The following is a 15,275-nucleotide window of genomic DNA, read 5'->3' as shown; positions in this document are numbered from 1 at the left end:
AATTTTTCCGACATCAAACTTGCATGCCTCACAGAGAAATTAAGCAAAGATAATCAGACTGAGTACCAATATAAATTAGGTCCATACCCTCGACCTGTGAGTACTAGCCTTTATAACAGATTGGACAGCAATACAAATCTGTTAAAAGAAGTAGAACTCTCCCTGATATGAAATAATGGGATTGTCATAGATACAACACATTGTACAGTTTTTCCTTTTAATTACCGTGAGAGAACAAAATCATTTTTTGCAGCTGGTCCTTCTTCATGTTTATTCGCCTTGACTAAAATCTCACGCCTAGGGGTTTAAAACATGACATACAACAGGTGTGAATCTGTACCTAATAAGTGACTGCAGCTTCTGTCCTTCCTGTAAAAATTAGCTAGGTTGTAAACATTTGTAACAATAATAAAGACAGCCTTTTTTTCCCTTAAGTATAAAATGCTTTTCGAACCATTGTTAGATTGTATGTTGGAATCAAATCACAAACTTAAATAAGTCAAGTTATTAAATTACACTTTCTGGAAGAATAGATTTTAGAGAAATGATGAGTTTCAGTCAGTTTAAGTAGAGTTGGCAAGCAGCCATTCCGTATGGCCCTAGTGTGACACTGATTTTTGACTAGAAGAAATGGAAACATAGCAGTAACTGTGTATCCTTAAGGAAACATTCTATAGTATTGACATACTTGGTTGCTTTAAGAGGCACTCCCAAAACTTTATTCAAATTGAATTTTGACCATACTAATGAAGAAATCTATTCATTGTCAAAGTCAAAACATGGGGTGTGAAAATAAGTTGCTAATCCCAAGCTATTATCTGAGCAACCATTTCTACCATTCTTCCTTAAGGACACAAGATGTTTTATTTTAGACAAGACCTCTTTTTTTTTTTCCAGCAAAAATTACAAAATAACACTTAATTACATTTAGTAAGAACACTTAGGCTTACTCATTGTGCAGATAGTCTATCGAAACAAAATCAGTTGATTTGGCTCATTTTTTTCTCCTATATTTTCTCCAGTGATTACTGCTCTCATCTGCTTGCCAAACTGATGGGACTTGGCAGTAAAAAATAAGCAGTTGAAAATGTGGAAGATTAAGTTTTCTGGATTTCATAGATGATCATCAGAGATAAAGATTACAAAAAGTTAGTTTTATCAGGTTGGCATGCTGCATCATGAGTTTGTCTGTTTTCAGTCTTAATCAACTAGACCTAATTTAAGATTCCTTGCCTAGAAAGAACATTGTTTTTGTTTTCCAGATTTTCATAAATTTGGGTTCAACCAAGGAGGTGTTTATAATTCTTGCACAATTTGTCTTTGTCTTGTCATTAAGTGTGAGAACATTATATTCAAATTGTATTAAAAGTGTGTGAAAATTCACAGTGGAAAAAGTTACCATGTTTAATTGGCATAAAATAATTGAAATTAGAACCTAGAAGGTTGAATGCTAGCTTTGAGGTGTGATCATATTGAGTGCTATACCTAATAAAGTTTATTTGTGTAAGGGAAAGAAATGAAGGAGGTAATTTCAGGGAAACTCGGTAGTGTTTGCTCAAACCTGTAGCTTAGATAGCAAATTGGCTACTGGATAATGTTGAATTTAATGTGAATTTGAACCAGCCATTCAAGTTCCAATTGGCAGGGACCTGGAATGAGTCCAAATTTGCAAATGAGGAAGATGTTCTGAGGTGGAGCCACTGTTGCTCTTTGGGCATAGTGACTAGAAGCCTGATTCGCCTTCTTCAGCTGAGTGGGGGACATCTTGATCTCTGCTCCTCTACTCCAGTCATGGAAGCTACAATTATTACAATTACGGCAAGTATATTACATGTATTCCCATTTAGTTTTTTTTTTTTTTTCCATGTTACTGACAAAGTATTTGTTTTTTTTCATTTTATTTTATTATGTTATGGTAATCACTATACATTACATCATTAGTTTTTGATGTAGTGTTCCATGATTCATTGTTTGCGTATAACACCCAGTGCTCCATTCAATATGTGCCCTCTTTAATACCCATCACCAGGCTAACCCATCCCCCCACCCCCTCCCCTCTAGAACCCTCAGTTTGTTTCTCAGAGTCCATAGTCTCTCATGGTTCGTCTCCCCCTCCAATTCCCCACCTTCATTATTCCCTTCCTACTTCCTCCTCCTCCTCCTCCTCCTCCTCCTCCTTCTTCTTCTTCTTTAACATATAATGTATTATTTGTTTCAGAGGTACAGGTCTGTGATTCATCAGTCTTATACAATTCACAGTGCTCACCATAGCACATACCCTCCCCAAAGAATAATTCTGAAAGGTAGTTCTTACTGTGCTGATTTTACAGATGTGAACATTAAGTTTCAGAGACTTTAAGGAATTTAGTCAGGGTTATTCAGTTAATAAGTGAATTTGGACTCAAACTAGGTCTTTCTGACTGCAAAGTCTTGAATTTTCCGTTCACCACACACTATTACAAATTACTGCCCCCAAATTAGAATAATTCCTCTATGCAATGTTGTCTATCTTGGGTCAGCTTTAAGTTCAGCTTATGTCAAAAAAGCTAATTTTTGCACATGGATATTTTACCTTTGAAGAAATATTTTATCACTCTAAAACCCTTCTAGATGATTTGGGGTGAGGGCTTAAAAGAGAGGCAGCTGCTGGAATTCTTTTCCTAGACTGACCCTGGAATCTACCCCTGTCCTGTTTTATCTCTATAAGCATTCATTTGATGCTTTTACCCCCTTCCAGTCTTCCTGGTGTTTATAATATGGACATTTATTGAGTGTTCACTATATGTAAGGCTCTGATACATTTATAGTATTAAGTCAACAAAGCATAGAAGGAAGAAGAAAGAAGGAAGAAGAGGGAAGAAGGGAGAAAGAAGAAAGAAATTTACTGGTTTGGAAACTTGAACATATCAGAGGCAGATTTGGCTGATTTAAGACCTGCCTTTCCGGTCCAACTCTGGTGTGTGTATTGTTTGCACACTGAGCTGAGTTCTCTCCAGATGATGGCTTTGGAGTTCACATAAAACTAAGTGATTTTTTCTTTAAGAAAAAAAAAATCTCTTCACGTGTCTCCCCCCCCCACCATGAGTTAATATGGTGAATTACTTATGAAAATATATGCACTTCAGGGGCGCCTGGCTGGCTCAGTCATTAAGTGTCTGCCTTTGGCTCAGGTCATGATCCCAGGGTCCTGGGATGGAGCCCGACATTGGGCTCCCTGCTCCATGGGAAGCCTGCTTCTCCCTCTCCCACTCCCCCTGCTTGTGTTCCCTCTCTCGCTGTGTCTCTCTCTGTCAAATAAATAAATCAAATCTTTAAAAAAATATATATATGCACTTCTGTGGAATTTGTTAGCTATTGTTGTTGGTGTTTTGTTTGTGAATTCTTAAAGTTGAAGATTTTTCCTCACATTTTAAACTACTTCTGGGATTATAGATATAAATATACTGGCAACAATTCTGTATGCTCAGTTTTCTCTAAAGTTTATAAGAAGGATAATTATGTTGAGGTGTCACATGTAAATTCGTGTTACTTGTCTGCATTTACAATTGAGAAGAAAACAGTTGTAGAAATACTAGATGGTCATTCATTCCTTCAAATTTATTGAACATTTCTTTTGTATCATGTATGATACATTTTTTAAAGATTTTATTTATTTGTCAGATAGAGAAAGAGCGCACAGCAGGGGGAGCAGCAGGCAGAGGGAGAGGGAGAAGCAGGCTTCCTGCTGAGCAAGGGGCCTGATGCGGGGCTCGAACCCAGGACCCTGGGTTCATGACCTGAGCCGAAGGCAGACACTTAATGACTGAGCCACCCAGGCGTCCCTCATGTATGATATTGAATCTTTGTGTTTGTGAAAGTGATTGTGTTTAGTAGGAGTTTTTATTTGTGAGAAGTTTTTTTTCTTTTCCTATTTTCCAGTTTGAATGGTCTTAAGATTCAAATTGACTTCCTGGATAGCACTCTGAAATTGAGCAATATTCCTCATAGAAAAAATTATTATACTTGCTAGGCGGATCATATGATATTACTTGAGAATTTCTCAGAGGAGTATTTCAGTTGTTTTCAAAGTGTCTTCACTTATAGAACTTTCTGTGTGAACATTATAATACATATTTATTTATGGTTCTCTAACTTTATTTTACTCATTTACTCAGTCATCATTCATTTTCAGTTAATATTTACCAAGCCCCTAACGTATGTGTTGTTCTTTGTAGATAAACCAGACATGAGTATTTTCTCTCATGGGGTTTACACTGTTTTCTGTGTTGGGGAAGACAGATTAAATAAATAAACATCAAAACAACTTAGTAACTAAGTTGACAACTGGTGTGTGGAAAAGAACAGAGTGTTAGGAGAGAGGCAGCAACCCTTTTTAGAATGAGGAAGGAGGGCAGGCTTCACCTGGTGAGTACCATTCAGTGGGTATCTGATTGGGGGGGTTTGTGTAGCTTGGTAGAAACTTGGGAGTACACCTGTATAAGTAACCTGAGGAGGGAAAGAGCTAGGCTTTGGTTTTCTTTTTCTTTCTTTCTTTCTTTCTTTCTTTCTTTCTTTCTTTCTTTTCTTTCTTTCTTTCTTTCTTTCTTTCTTTCTTTCTTTCTTTCTTTCTCTTTCTCTCTTTCTCTCTTCTTTCTTTCTTTCCTCCCTCTCTCTCTCTCTTTCTTTCTTTCTTTTTTTTAAGATTTTATTTATTTGAGAGAGAGGGAGAGTGAGAGAGAGAGAGAGCATGAGAGGGGGGAAGGTCAGAGGGAGAAGCAGACTCCCCACTGAGTGGGGAGCCTGATTTGGGACTCTATCCTGGGATTCTGGGATCATGACCTGAGCCCAAGGCAGATGCTTAAAACCGACTGAGCCACCCAGGTGCCCAGAGCTAGGCTTTTCTGAAGGATCAAAGAAGACCTGTGTAGCCCTTAAGAGTGAAGGCTAAAGTTGTGCCAGATAGGGTTTACAATTTAATGATTTCCATTTCCAAGTATGAAGTGGAGTTGCCTAGGCATTCATGCACTGATTTTAGTCACGGTAGTTAAATGATGGTGTACATATCAGAATAATTTACTTGCATTATTCGGAAGATGGAGACATTAGTGTTACTTTTGTGTAACTGGTTAAAAAGGATAGGTTATTGGTTAATGCTAATCTTCACACCTTAATTAATTATTTCATTGCTTTAAAACCAAAGGAATAAACAAGGCATTAAATATTCTGAGTTGAAATTAGATCTAAAATATATAAATATTTCATACCTTTTTCTCAGTTTACATATCTCAAGCACCATTTTAGGTTAGAGATATTATCTTTAAAAATGGTATTTTTGCTTTCCTGCTATACTCTCTGATTGCTCTGCCAGATTTCTTATCTGAGCTCCAATTATACCTCCAATTATCTGCCTGCCATCTTCACTTGGATATCTCAGAACCACCTCAAATTCAAACATGCTCCAGAATAAACCAGGTTCTCTTCCAGTGTTTTCTGTCTCAGTGAATGATACCACCATACATCCAGTGGAATAAGCACCTTGTCTTAAATTTATCCTTCAAACCTCTTGCTACCCCATTCCTCATATTTCTTCTACCACAAAGCTCTTTCATCAGATTTTCATCCACTCCTGTCCATGTCTAGGGACGACATCTGTGTCCAAGACTGCTGCAGTCATCGATTAGCCTGTTTCTCCTTGTCTCATCCATTCAACTTCACGTAACCTTTTGCCCCACTGCATTCAAAGAGATCTTTTGAAAATCATGTTTACTGTCATGTGAAAAGCCTTCACTGTCTTCACTGATTTGAAGATGAAGACCAAAATTATTAATGTGTTCTAAATGTCCTTGCAAAGTCTGTTCCCTGCCTACCTGGCCAGTCATCCCCCCCATTTTCATATAACATTCAAAATAAAATAATACATGCAAAAAAACCTAAGTTGTAAAGAACAGTAAAAAACCGAACAACCGTGAATCTGTACCCCATTTTAAGAATCACTGTATCTCCATGTGTGTGCTTCTTTACTGTCCTTCTCCTGTCTCCTTGATGAGAAGTAACCACTATCCTAAAGGTGCATTTTTACAAATCTTTGCTTAAAAAATAAAACAAAACAAAACAACAAAACAGTATTATCAGAGAAGGAGAGGGGGAGATTGGTTTTCCTTACTTATGCATAGATTTCCCTTACCAGCACTGCCACTGAAACTTTGTTATGACTGGATCTGCTTGTAGACCATTGAGCTCTCCCCAAGAGTCTTGGTCTGCTATGTAGTCTGAGGGAAAAGTCTTTTTCAGATTCATCTGCCTACTTCACTGTCTACATTCCAGCTTCACTATTCATTTTTGCACTTTGATTATCTCTTGCTTTTTTTCTTCCTCCCAACACCCTCCCATCATAGGGATTCTGTGTATGTCATTGTTTTTTTCAGATCTTACTCCATCCCTGTTAACTTTTCCTCATTGTTTAGCTCTCACCTCAAGCATTTCTTTTTCAAAGAAGGCTTTCTTTATCCCTCTTCCTCTGGTAACCCCAAGTCCAAGACAGTTTCCTATGTCACAAATATTCCTAGCTCTGTGTTTCCTTTCTTTAGATGGTATTTCATTTTGTAATTGCATAGTTGGTAGTGTTAAGTGTTTGATTACTGTCTTTTTCTATCACACCCACTCACTAAACTGAGAGGTATGTAGCATTATAATATCTTTAGGGATGGGCACAGAGCCTGACACCTGAGGGGTGGGTGATAAATATTTGGTGGGGGAAAAAAGAGTGAGTGTATGAATGAGTAAATGTAATACTACCTCAGCCTCAAGTATCCTATAAAACAGAGCATTTATTTTCTTTCAAGATAAACTATGAAGTTTATTTAAAGTTCTTGAAATGACATGTTTATGAATATATAAACACTTATCATCAAAATTATCTTAAAGATAAGAATAAAATATTTCACCTTGTTGATCTTCTTTCTCCATTTCTTCTCTTTTAAATCTCTTTATTTCTCATATCCCTATGTGGTTTAGAGTATGAAGGATCTTACTAATTTTGAGTTGATACCAGACTGCCAGAGGTACTTGTGAAGTAAGGAAATGAATTATTTACAGGACAAGAGGCTGTCCTTCACATTTATTAAGTTGGTTGTAGAAATGATCTAGTGAGGAAGAATACTGAGCACTAGCTAACCCATTTTCATGATTATAACAAATGCCTTAGGTACACATTTCTTTTTCTGTGCCATCAGAACAAAGACCCTGTCATCTCACAACTCATTACTGTTTCTTTTCTATTTGGTGAAGTTCAAAGAGATGTTCTGTGGTTGTGGTTAGAAATTTATGGAAACTTGCAAAGCCCCGTTGTTCCATAAAGCTCAAAATAAACCATATGCTAGCCTATCCCACACTGTCCAGAGTCCTTTTTGGAAGTATATCTAAGAGCTGAAAAAATGTAACAGAGAATTTTACCAAAGCTTACATAATTTTCAGTTCTTTACACTTGGGCTTTTTCTGAGCATTTCTCAAATATGACATTTCCCACATATTTAGACATAGTGAATTTAAAGAAAATGCTTCTAATTAAACCTTATCAAACATTTGCCTTTGAAATGGAAAAGCCGAGTGTACACTAATGGTGTGGACTATTTTATTTATTTATTTATTTATTTGAGAGCGAGAGAGAGAGAGAGAGAGAGAGAGAGAGAGAGAAAGAGTGAGTGGGAGGGAGAGGGAGAGAGAACCTGAAGCAGACTCTACGCTGAGCGCCAAGCCAGAGGTGGGGCTCCATCCCAGCACTATGAGATCATGACCTGAGCTGAAACCAAGAGTTACTTAAGTGACTGAGTCACCCAGGCGCCCCTAGACTCTTTTGATATATACAGTAATTCCTTTTGTCTTTTAGTCAAACACCCTGTAACTTCTTCAGTCAACCCAATTTTATCCACGGTTGAGGTCACTCTTGATAAATTAAGTGCTTAAGTGACACATATCAACCTAGAGAACAGAGGAAGATGGTGGGCGAGAGGTATGGGGTAAGGTGTGTGCGAACATTTGGAATTGATCAGTACCCTTCCTATCAGAAACCAGGCATGAATTTTGACCCTATGAAAAAGGAGTTTCCTTGATCACTTGATTGTAATTTTCATATCCAGAGCTGATAAAATCATAACTGGTAGATATGTATCACCATTCTAAACCATAGTTTAGATGCTTTTAGTAATCTTAGTATTTCTTTTTAAACAGAAATTAAGAATTATGTAAAGCAACTCTTTTATAAAATAATTACAAAATGTAATTATTGAGAATTAATTAGTGTTGCCATTGGAGTATATCTGTCATCAATGTGGAGAGAAATTACTTTGCAATAAAGGTGACTAAATAGAAGACCTCAAGATTCATAAACAATTAGTGTGTTTATAAATTGTTAGTATTTCAGATACATGACAAATCAGGCTTAGTATGACATTAACAGTAGGTGGTTAAGAGAGAAACTAGCAATGCTTGTGCTTGTTGATTTACTTCTTTTTTGTATTTCAATGCTTACTGATATGTCTTGGTCGTTTTTGAAAGGTATAAATTGTTTTACCTTTGTTTTTATATATACCTATTAATATTTCTTACAATATAATTAAATGTCTTTTACCTGAAATGGCATTTAGTTAAATCTTCTTAAAAATGGCTATCTGGGGTGCCTGGGTGGCTCAGTTGGTTAAGCGACTGCCTTCGGCTCAGGTCATGATCCCAGGGTCCTGGGATCGAGTCCCGCATCAGGCTCCCCCTGCTCTACAGGAAGCCTGCTTCTCCCTCTGCCTCTGCCTGCCACTCCTCCTACTGTGCGCGCTCTCTCTCACTGTCTGTCAAATAAATAAATAAAATCTTAAAAAAAAAAAAAACAAAAAACAAACGGCTATCTGTGGGGCACCTGGGTGGCTCAGTCATTGAACGTCCAACTTTTGATTTCAGCTTAGGCCTTGATCTCAGGGTTGTGAGCTCTAGGCCCAGACTGGGATCCACAATGGGCCCATCGGGGAGCCCACTTAAAATAGATGAATGAATGAATAGATAGATAGATAGATAGATAGATAGATAGATAGATAGATATAATATCTGGGGTATATTTAATTATAGTCTTCCTTGTGTAAATAACTATAGAATATTTATGCATTTTAGACACTGTTTCAGGGGCAGAAATGTTGCCCCTTCTCAAGTTAGGAAATGTCACACAAAATTCACCAGACTTGCCCAATGTACAGTCAGTTTCTTGGGATGGATGCAAATGGGAACTTCAACTTGTTCCCCAGTCTTGTACCTCCAGCACACACTGGAGAGAGCTATAGAACATGCTATTGAAACCAAGACTTGTCATGTTAGACCCTAACAAATACAACTAATGAAAAACGGATTAATAATAGAGAAAATTTTTCAAATATTCTAAAGTATTAATTCACTTGGAATGTTAGAAGTCCTAATCTGGATTAACACTAAAATGGACTACTGTGCAGTATATTTCTTCCTTGTAGATGCTAGAATTTTGTTTATAAGAATGCCTTAGTGATAACATTTTGAATGTGAAAAGATGCATATTGACAATTATTTATACTGAGCCTCAGATGTCTTTTGTATGCCTATAGTACTAGAAGTGGTTTGATCCTGGCTTATATGGAATTGTGAGAGTAGCTTTATTGATTGTTTTTATTCAGTTTTTGTCTTTATAGGCACTGACTTTTTGTAGACACATATATGCCTTGGGATTCCTTTTTACTATTGTCCTGTGAGACTGGCAAATGAAGTTTTAGGTAGATATGGTTTTGTACAGAACAGGCTTCTATGGCTAGCATTCCCTCTTGGGTGCTATAAAAATAACAGACTCTTACAGTCTAAGCCCGAAAGAAAACAGGTAGAAATTCTATAATATAATCTTTCTTCCTTCTTTGCTTATTGATTTTTGGGAACATTTGTTGACTGGAGGCAGAAGTTTGTGGTCTCCTAAAGTAATGATTTGGAGAGCAATTGAAATATAGATAAAAGGACAGAGGCTAAAGAAGCAATGGTAATGGAATAATGTAATTGGAGGGGGAGGTGAACCATGAGAGTTGATGGACTCTGAAAAACAAACTGAGGGTTCTAGAGGGGAGGGGGGTGGGGGGATGGGTGAGCCTGGTGATGGGTATTAAAGAGGGCACGTTCTGCATGGAGCACTGGGTGTTATGCACAAACAATGAATCATGGAACACTACATCACAAACTAATGATGTAATGTATGGTGATTAACATAACATAATAAAATAAATAAAAAAGAAAATAAAATAGTACAAGAAATACAATGGAACATTGGTGAGTAGGAAAGGGCAGTACGGCCATCTGTGAGGTAAAACCAGGTGGCAATGTGTGGCAAGTGCTGCTCTCTGTGCCACCCTCGCCCAGGAAAGACGTCTGGAACCATCAAATGCTGCTTGTTTACTTCACCTCTCCTCCCCCCACCTCCTTTTTTAACTACCTCATTATTTTCTGTGTGTTCATTCTCCCTCTCATCCATGACCTTTCTTTATTCTATCCCCTCCCATTTCATTAGAGATCTCAATCCAGCAGTCATTTTCCTCTTTCTAATGGCATTTCCAATCTTTTCCTTTCCACTGATTATTAACTTGACCTATAAACTTGCCCACAGTATTGCTATATTATTTCTATCTCTTTTTTCCCATCACAGTATTGCTATATTATTTCCATTTCCTTACAGCCAGTTTTCTAGAAGAATGTTACAATGTTGGAGACTCAAAATTTTATAGCTGATAGTATCCTTTCGGAAAAATGAACGAAACATCATAACTGAAATTTGTTTATTTATTTGTTTTTGTTGGCAGAGTTAAAATTTCTTCTTTCACATTTCATTCACTTTACATTCAGCTGTAATTAGGTTGATATAAAATGAAATTGTACATTAACCTTCCCATTACATGAGAGTCAAATGGATCATCACTTACAAGAAATTTAAAGAGCAGCATTGATCAAACAATTGGATGACTCTTTACTGGCTATCTAATGTTGGATTCCCCAGAAGCAGACACTAATGTAAGGATTTACTTAAAAAGAATTTATTAAAGAGAGAAATCAGTTAGGGGGTGATGAACGGGAAAGGATAGGGCAGGGAAGGGGAAAAAGAGGTGTGGTTTTCAGCAAAGTGTCTCAGTTTTAACTTTCATGGGAGCTCTTTAGTATGAATTATGCCACTGTTGCAACCCAAGTTAAATGAGCTGGATGTTCATACTTACGTGCTTGTCAACCATTGACTAAGAACCACAGAGCTGGAGAGTAAGGGAGGTGAGGGAAGACACTTACAGGTGCTATTTTTTGGAAGCAAAATCACACTGAAGCACGTAAGGCAAATATGTATTGTAATGTGCACAGGTCTTGTTGAAAAATTGTGAAGAACTGTGTGATGGAAGTGGGTAATTTCCTTTCCTTTCCACCCCACCACTTTACTCAATTATTCTCCATTCCATTCTTAAAATTTTTTAAAAATTTGTTTATTTATTTATTTTTGGTTATAGCCAACTTTGCTGATTAGAGAAGGGAGGAACATTTTATTTTTATTTTTTTTAAAAGATTTTATTTGCTTATTTGACAGAGAGCGAGAGAGCGAGAGCACAAGCAGGGGAAGTGGCAGGCAGAGGGAGAGGGGGAAGCAGGCTCCCTGCTGAGGAAGGAGACTGATATGGGACTTGATTCCAGGACTCTGGGATCATGACCTGACCCGAAGGCAGACGCTTAACCGAATGAGCCACTCAGGCGCCTGGGAGGAACATTTTAATAGCACTCTTGGATAGTTGTGGACATTCTTTTCTGTACTACATTAAAAATCATCAAGGCATGTTCGTAAAGATTAATTACAATGTGGAATCTGAAACCATGTTGATGAACTTTTTGTTTTGTTGCTTTAAAACCCATTGATCTGTCTTGCACTTTGAATGAATATTTAACCCATGTGTAATATTTTAACATCATGCGTTGGTCATTTGGAAAATATTGATTCACTGAGTTTTGCAGATCCTCCAAATGTTGATGTTGATGCATTTCATTATGCAGCATAAACAAATACTGTTTCTTGATATCACCACTGATCTCATCAGAGAAAATTACAGTGGGAACCTGTTTTGCTCACATAGGCCATTATAAGGTTTTGAGACTTCTGATTTTTGCTTGAAAGCTTTAATGTTGTCATTGGCGAGGAATACCGTCAGTGAATACAGATACACTTCATTTTAGCAAAAATGTCTGCCAAAAGCCCAACTTTGAATAATTGTCAATCGTCCCTCCAAGTAAAAAGGGTGTTCCATGAAAAAAGTGGTTAGTTCAGCTTGCAACTAAAACTAGGTGCTGCTCCTTAAAACAACCCTTGTAGTTTATATGGGGCAAGTGCTTTCTTGTCCTTTCACTACAGAGAATAAAACAATGAATTGAACTCAAGAGTTGAGATGTGACAGAATTAAGATTTTTTTTTCAACTGCTTCATCAATGACATTCTTGAGTTGAACTGGTTGTGTTTGCTGCTTTGTTTTAATGCATGTGCATGGCAGTGAAGAGTACAATGATGACTAATACAGTTTGGTGCAGTGGCCCTGATTTATGCTAAAGCAATAACAATTCTCCCATCATTGATTTCATATCATCTGTGCAAATATCCATACAGCAAAAAAGGCGATGAACATCTTAGTGTTATTATGAAAATAACTTTGCCCTCACAGATTCCTGAAAGTTTCTCAGGGACCCTAGGAGTCCATGAGCTCACTTGAAGAACCACTGCTTTAAGGAAAGCAACAACTCTTGGCATTCTTCATCTTGTAACCTCCTTTACCTAGTGTCTACTGTAATTTTTGTACACAAATTGCAATTGCTATTTAATTTAGTCCTTGAGCAATTTTGGAATAAAGTACTTCAGACACCTTTCTTCAACTTCCTTGAATAATCCAACTTTGAACAGAGTTCCTTCCTAAACTGTCATTAGCAGTTGCTTATGTTCTCATGGAAGTTTTCCTTCAATGGATATACTTTGTCATGTACAAACCCCAGCTTGTTGAGGTTACCACCTTAACAACTCTTATCTCTTCGTTTCTGAGAATTTTATGGTATTCATTTTACAAGTGTGTTTTTTAGTTCCAAAAGGATCAGAATAGTGGCAATCGTACTTTGTGGCTTTTGAATGGTTTATCATTCACAGAGCACTTCCACATGCATCATTTCTTTCTGGCTCCTGCCAATCCTGTGAGGTTGGCAGAACATTTGTCATTTTCTCCACAGGAATAATCCCAGGTCGAGAGAGGGGATGAGGGTTGCCTAAGGCCACGAGGAGTGAGTGGTAGAACAGGACTGAGATGCTCTGTTTTCTCTCTTGCTTCCTCCACTGTAGAGCACTATTGCTTTTCTTGTAACAATTTAGAAAACATTTCATACTGTTCCCCTAAGTCTAGGCAGCACAGTTCCGTTATCATTTCCTATCACATGATGCCCGCATAGGCTGTTGACTTAGATAAAAATACCATGCAACTGAAGGGACGGCAGCAGCCCATAGGAGCTGTGGGCTCAGTGAAGGCCTGATACTACTCAGAATTCTGCTATAACAATGAAGGTTAATACCTTTTTAACCTTAATAAATACCAGCCAGCCCAGGTACAAAATTTTCAGCTGCAAGGAGAACTGCAGGAAACAATTTAAATAAACCCTACAGCCAATATGAGGCAAAACAATACAGAGAATGGAGATGTGTTGGGTAATTAAGCATGTTACAAAGTAAAGTTGACTAATCTATAATCATATGCTGGGGTTAATAATACAAAAGGCTGAAGTACATGGTGAGAATTAATGAAAAGGGGTTTTGAAGAGTTTATAATAGGAAGGAGTGTTTGCATATTGTAAAAATTAATTAAACAGTTTATCACATCTCTTTGTGGTGCTCCTTTTTGGTAAGAAGGTTGAACTGAGCTTCCTAGAGCTTATTTTGTTTAGTTAGAAATAAAAAAAAATTCTTTTATTTATTAGGTAATATTTTTGAAACACTGCAAATGATAGAGAATAATAGTAAAAATGCATGTGGTCACCATCCAGTTTTATCATATTTTAACATTTTGCTATGTTTGCTGCTTTTCTTAAAAATATTTTGTGACAATTGGGGCTCCCTGTGTACCTCTCCTAAGGCTGTGCTGCTCACTCTCCAGAGTTGTTTATTATTCTGAATTTACTGTTCAGTGTTCAGAATGCTTGTTTTTCTATTTGGTACATATGTTGATAAATACATGGTACTTTTTCATGTTTTAATACCTTATGAGATTTGGTAACATTTTGCAACAGTTTTTTTCCTCAGCATTGCTTTTGGGCAATAGCTCTGACCTAGGTATCCAGCGCATAGTGTTCATTAATGACAGTGCCACAGATCATGCATATATTCTATTGATGGTAATAGAGATTGTTTCTTATAGTGAGACCTGGAAGAAATGTGATAACAGACTTTTTTAGATATACTTCTTTGGCACATGGAGGGTATATACCTATAAGTATATCTTTTTTAATGTTTGTAACTACAAGTATAGGTCTGAAGTATATGCTTGTTCAACTCTATTCATTAGTGCCAATTTTTTTTAATTTGAAAAAAATCTGCTTTTATTTTTTATTTTGAAACAATTTTTAACTTAAATAAAACTTGTAACAATAGTACAAACAACACTCATAAACCACTTATGCAGATTTTAAAAATGTAACATTTTGTCCAAATTTTAACATTTTTGTCTTTTATTGTGTGTGTGTATGAACTATATTTTCCCCATCAGAACCATTTGAAAGTAGGTTGTATTGATGATGCCTCTTCACTTTTTTAAATTCTTCACCATGTCTTTCCTAGGACCAGGAACATTCTGCCTAATAACAACAGTACAGTTATCAACTTCAGGACATTTAACATAGATATAATACTGTAATCTATAGTCCATATTGCAGTGTTGTTAACTGTCCCAATAATGTCCTTATAGCAGGTTTTGTTTTGTTTTGTTTTGTTTTTTTGCCGGAAGTGGGATGACATGTCATATTTAGCTGTCATGTCTCTTTAGACTTTTTTAATCTGGAAGATTCTTCAGTCTTTCTTTGTCTTTTATGACATTGACATTTCTAATAAATCAAGGATATTATTTTATTAACTGTTTCTCAATTTGTGTTTCTAGTGTTTTCTCATGATTAGATTCAGATTATACATTTGGCTGAAATGCACGTTAGTGATGATGTGCCCTTCTCAAGGAATTGTTCCATATTGTTGACATTATTTTGATTAT

The 15,275-nt window shown here is 36.7% G+C and overlaps 1 protein-coding gene across 1 annotated transcript in view; it reads left to right on the top strand.

Annotated features, from left to right (window-relative positions):
* Window positions 1-15,275, top strand: part of IMMP2L (inner mitochondrial membrane peptidase subunit 2) — an 864,991-nt gene that overhangs the window by 286,490 nt on the left and 563,226 nt on the right. The gene's annotated exons all lie outside the window — the stretch shown is intronic.

The sequence above is a fragment of the Eumetopias jubatus genome, unplaced genomic scaffold (genome assembly GCF_037043125.1).
Source record: "Eumetopias jubatus isolate StellerSeaLion01/CBP00866 unplaced genomic scaffold, mEumJub1_p1.0 scaffold_14, whole genome shotgun sequence".
Lineage (NCBI taxonomy): Eukaryota > Metazoa > Chordata > Mammalia > Carnivora > Otariidae > Eumetopias > Eumetopias jubatus.
This window is presented reverse-complemented; position numbering and strand designations above follow the sequence as displayed.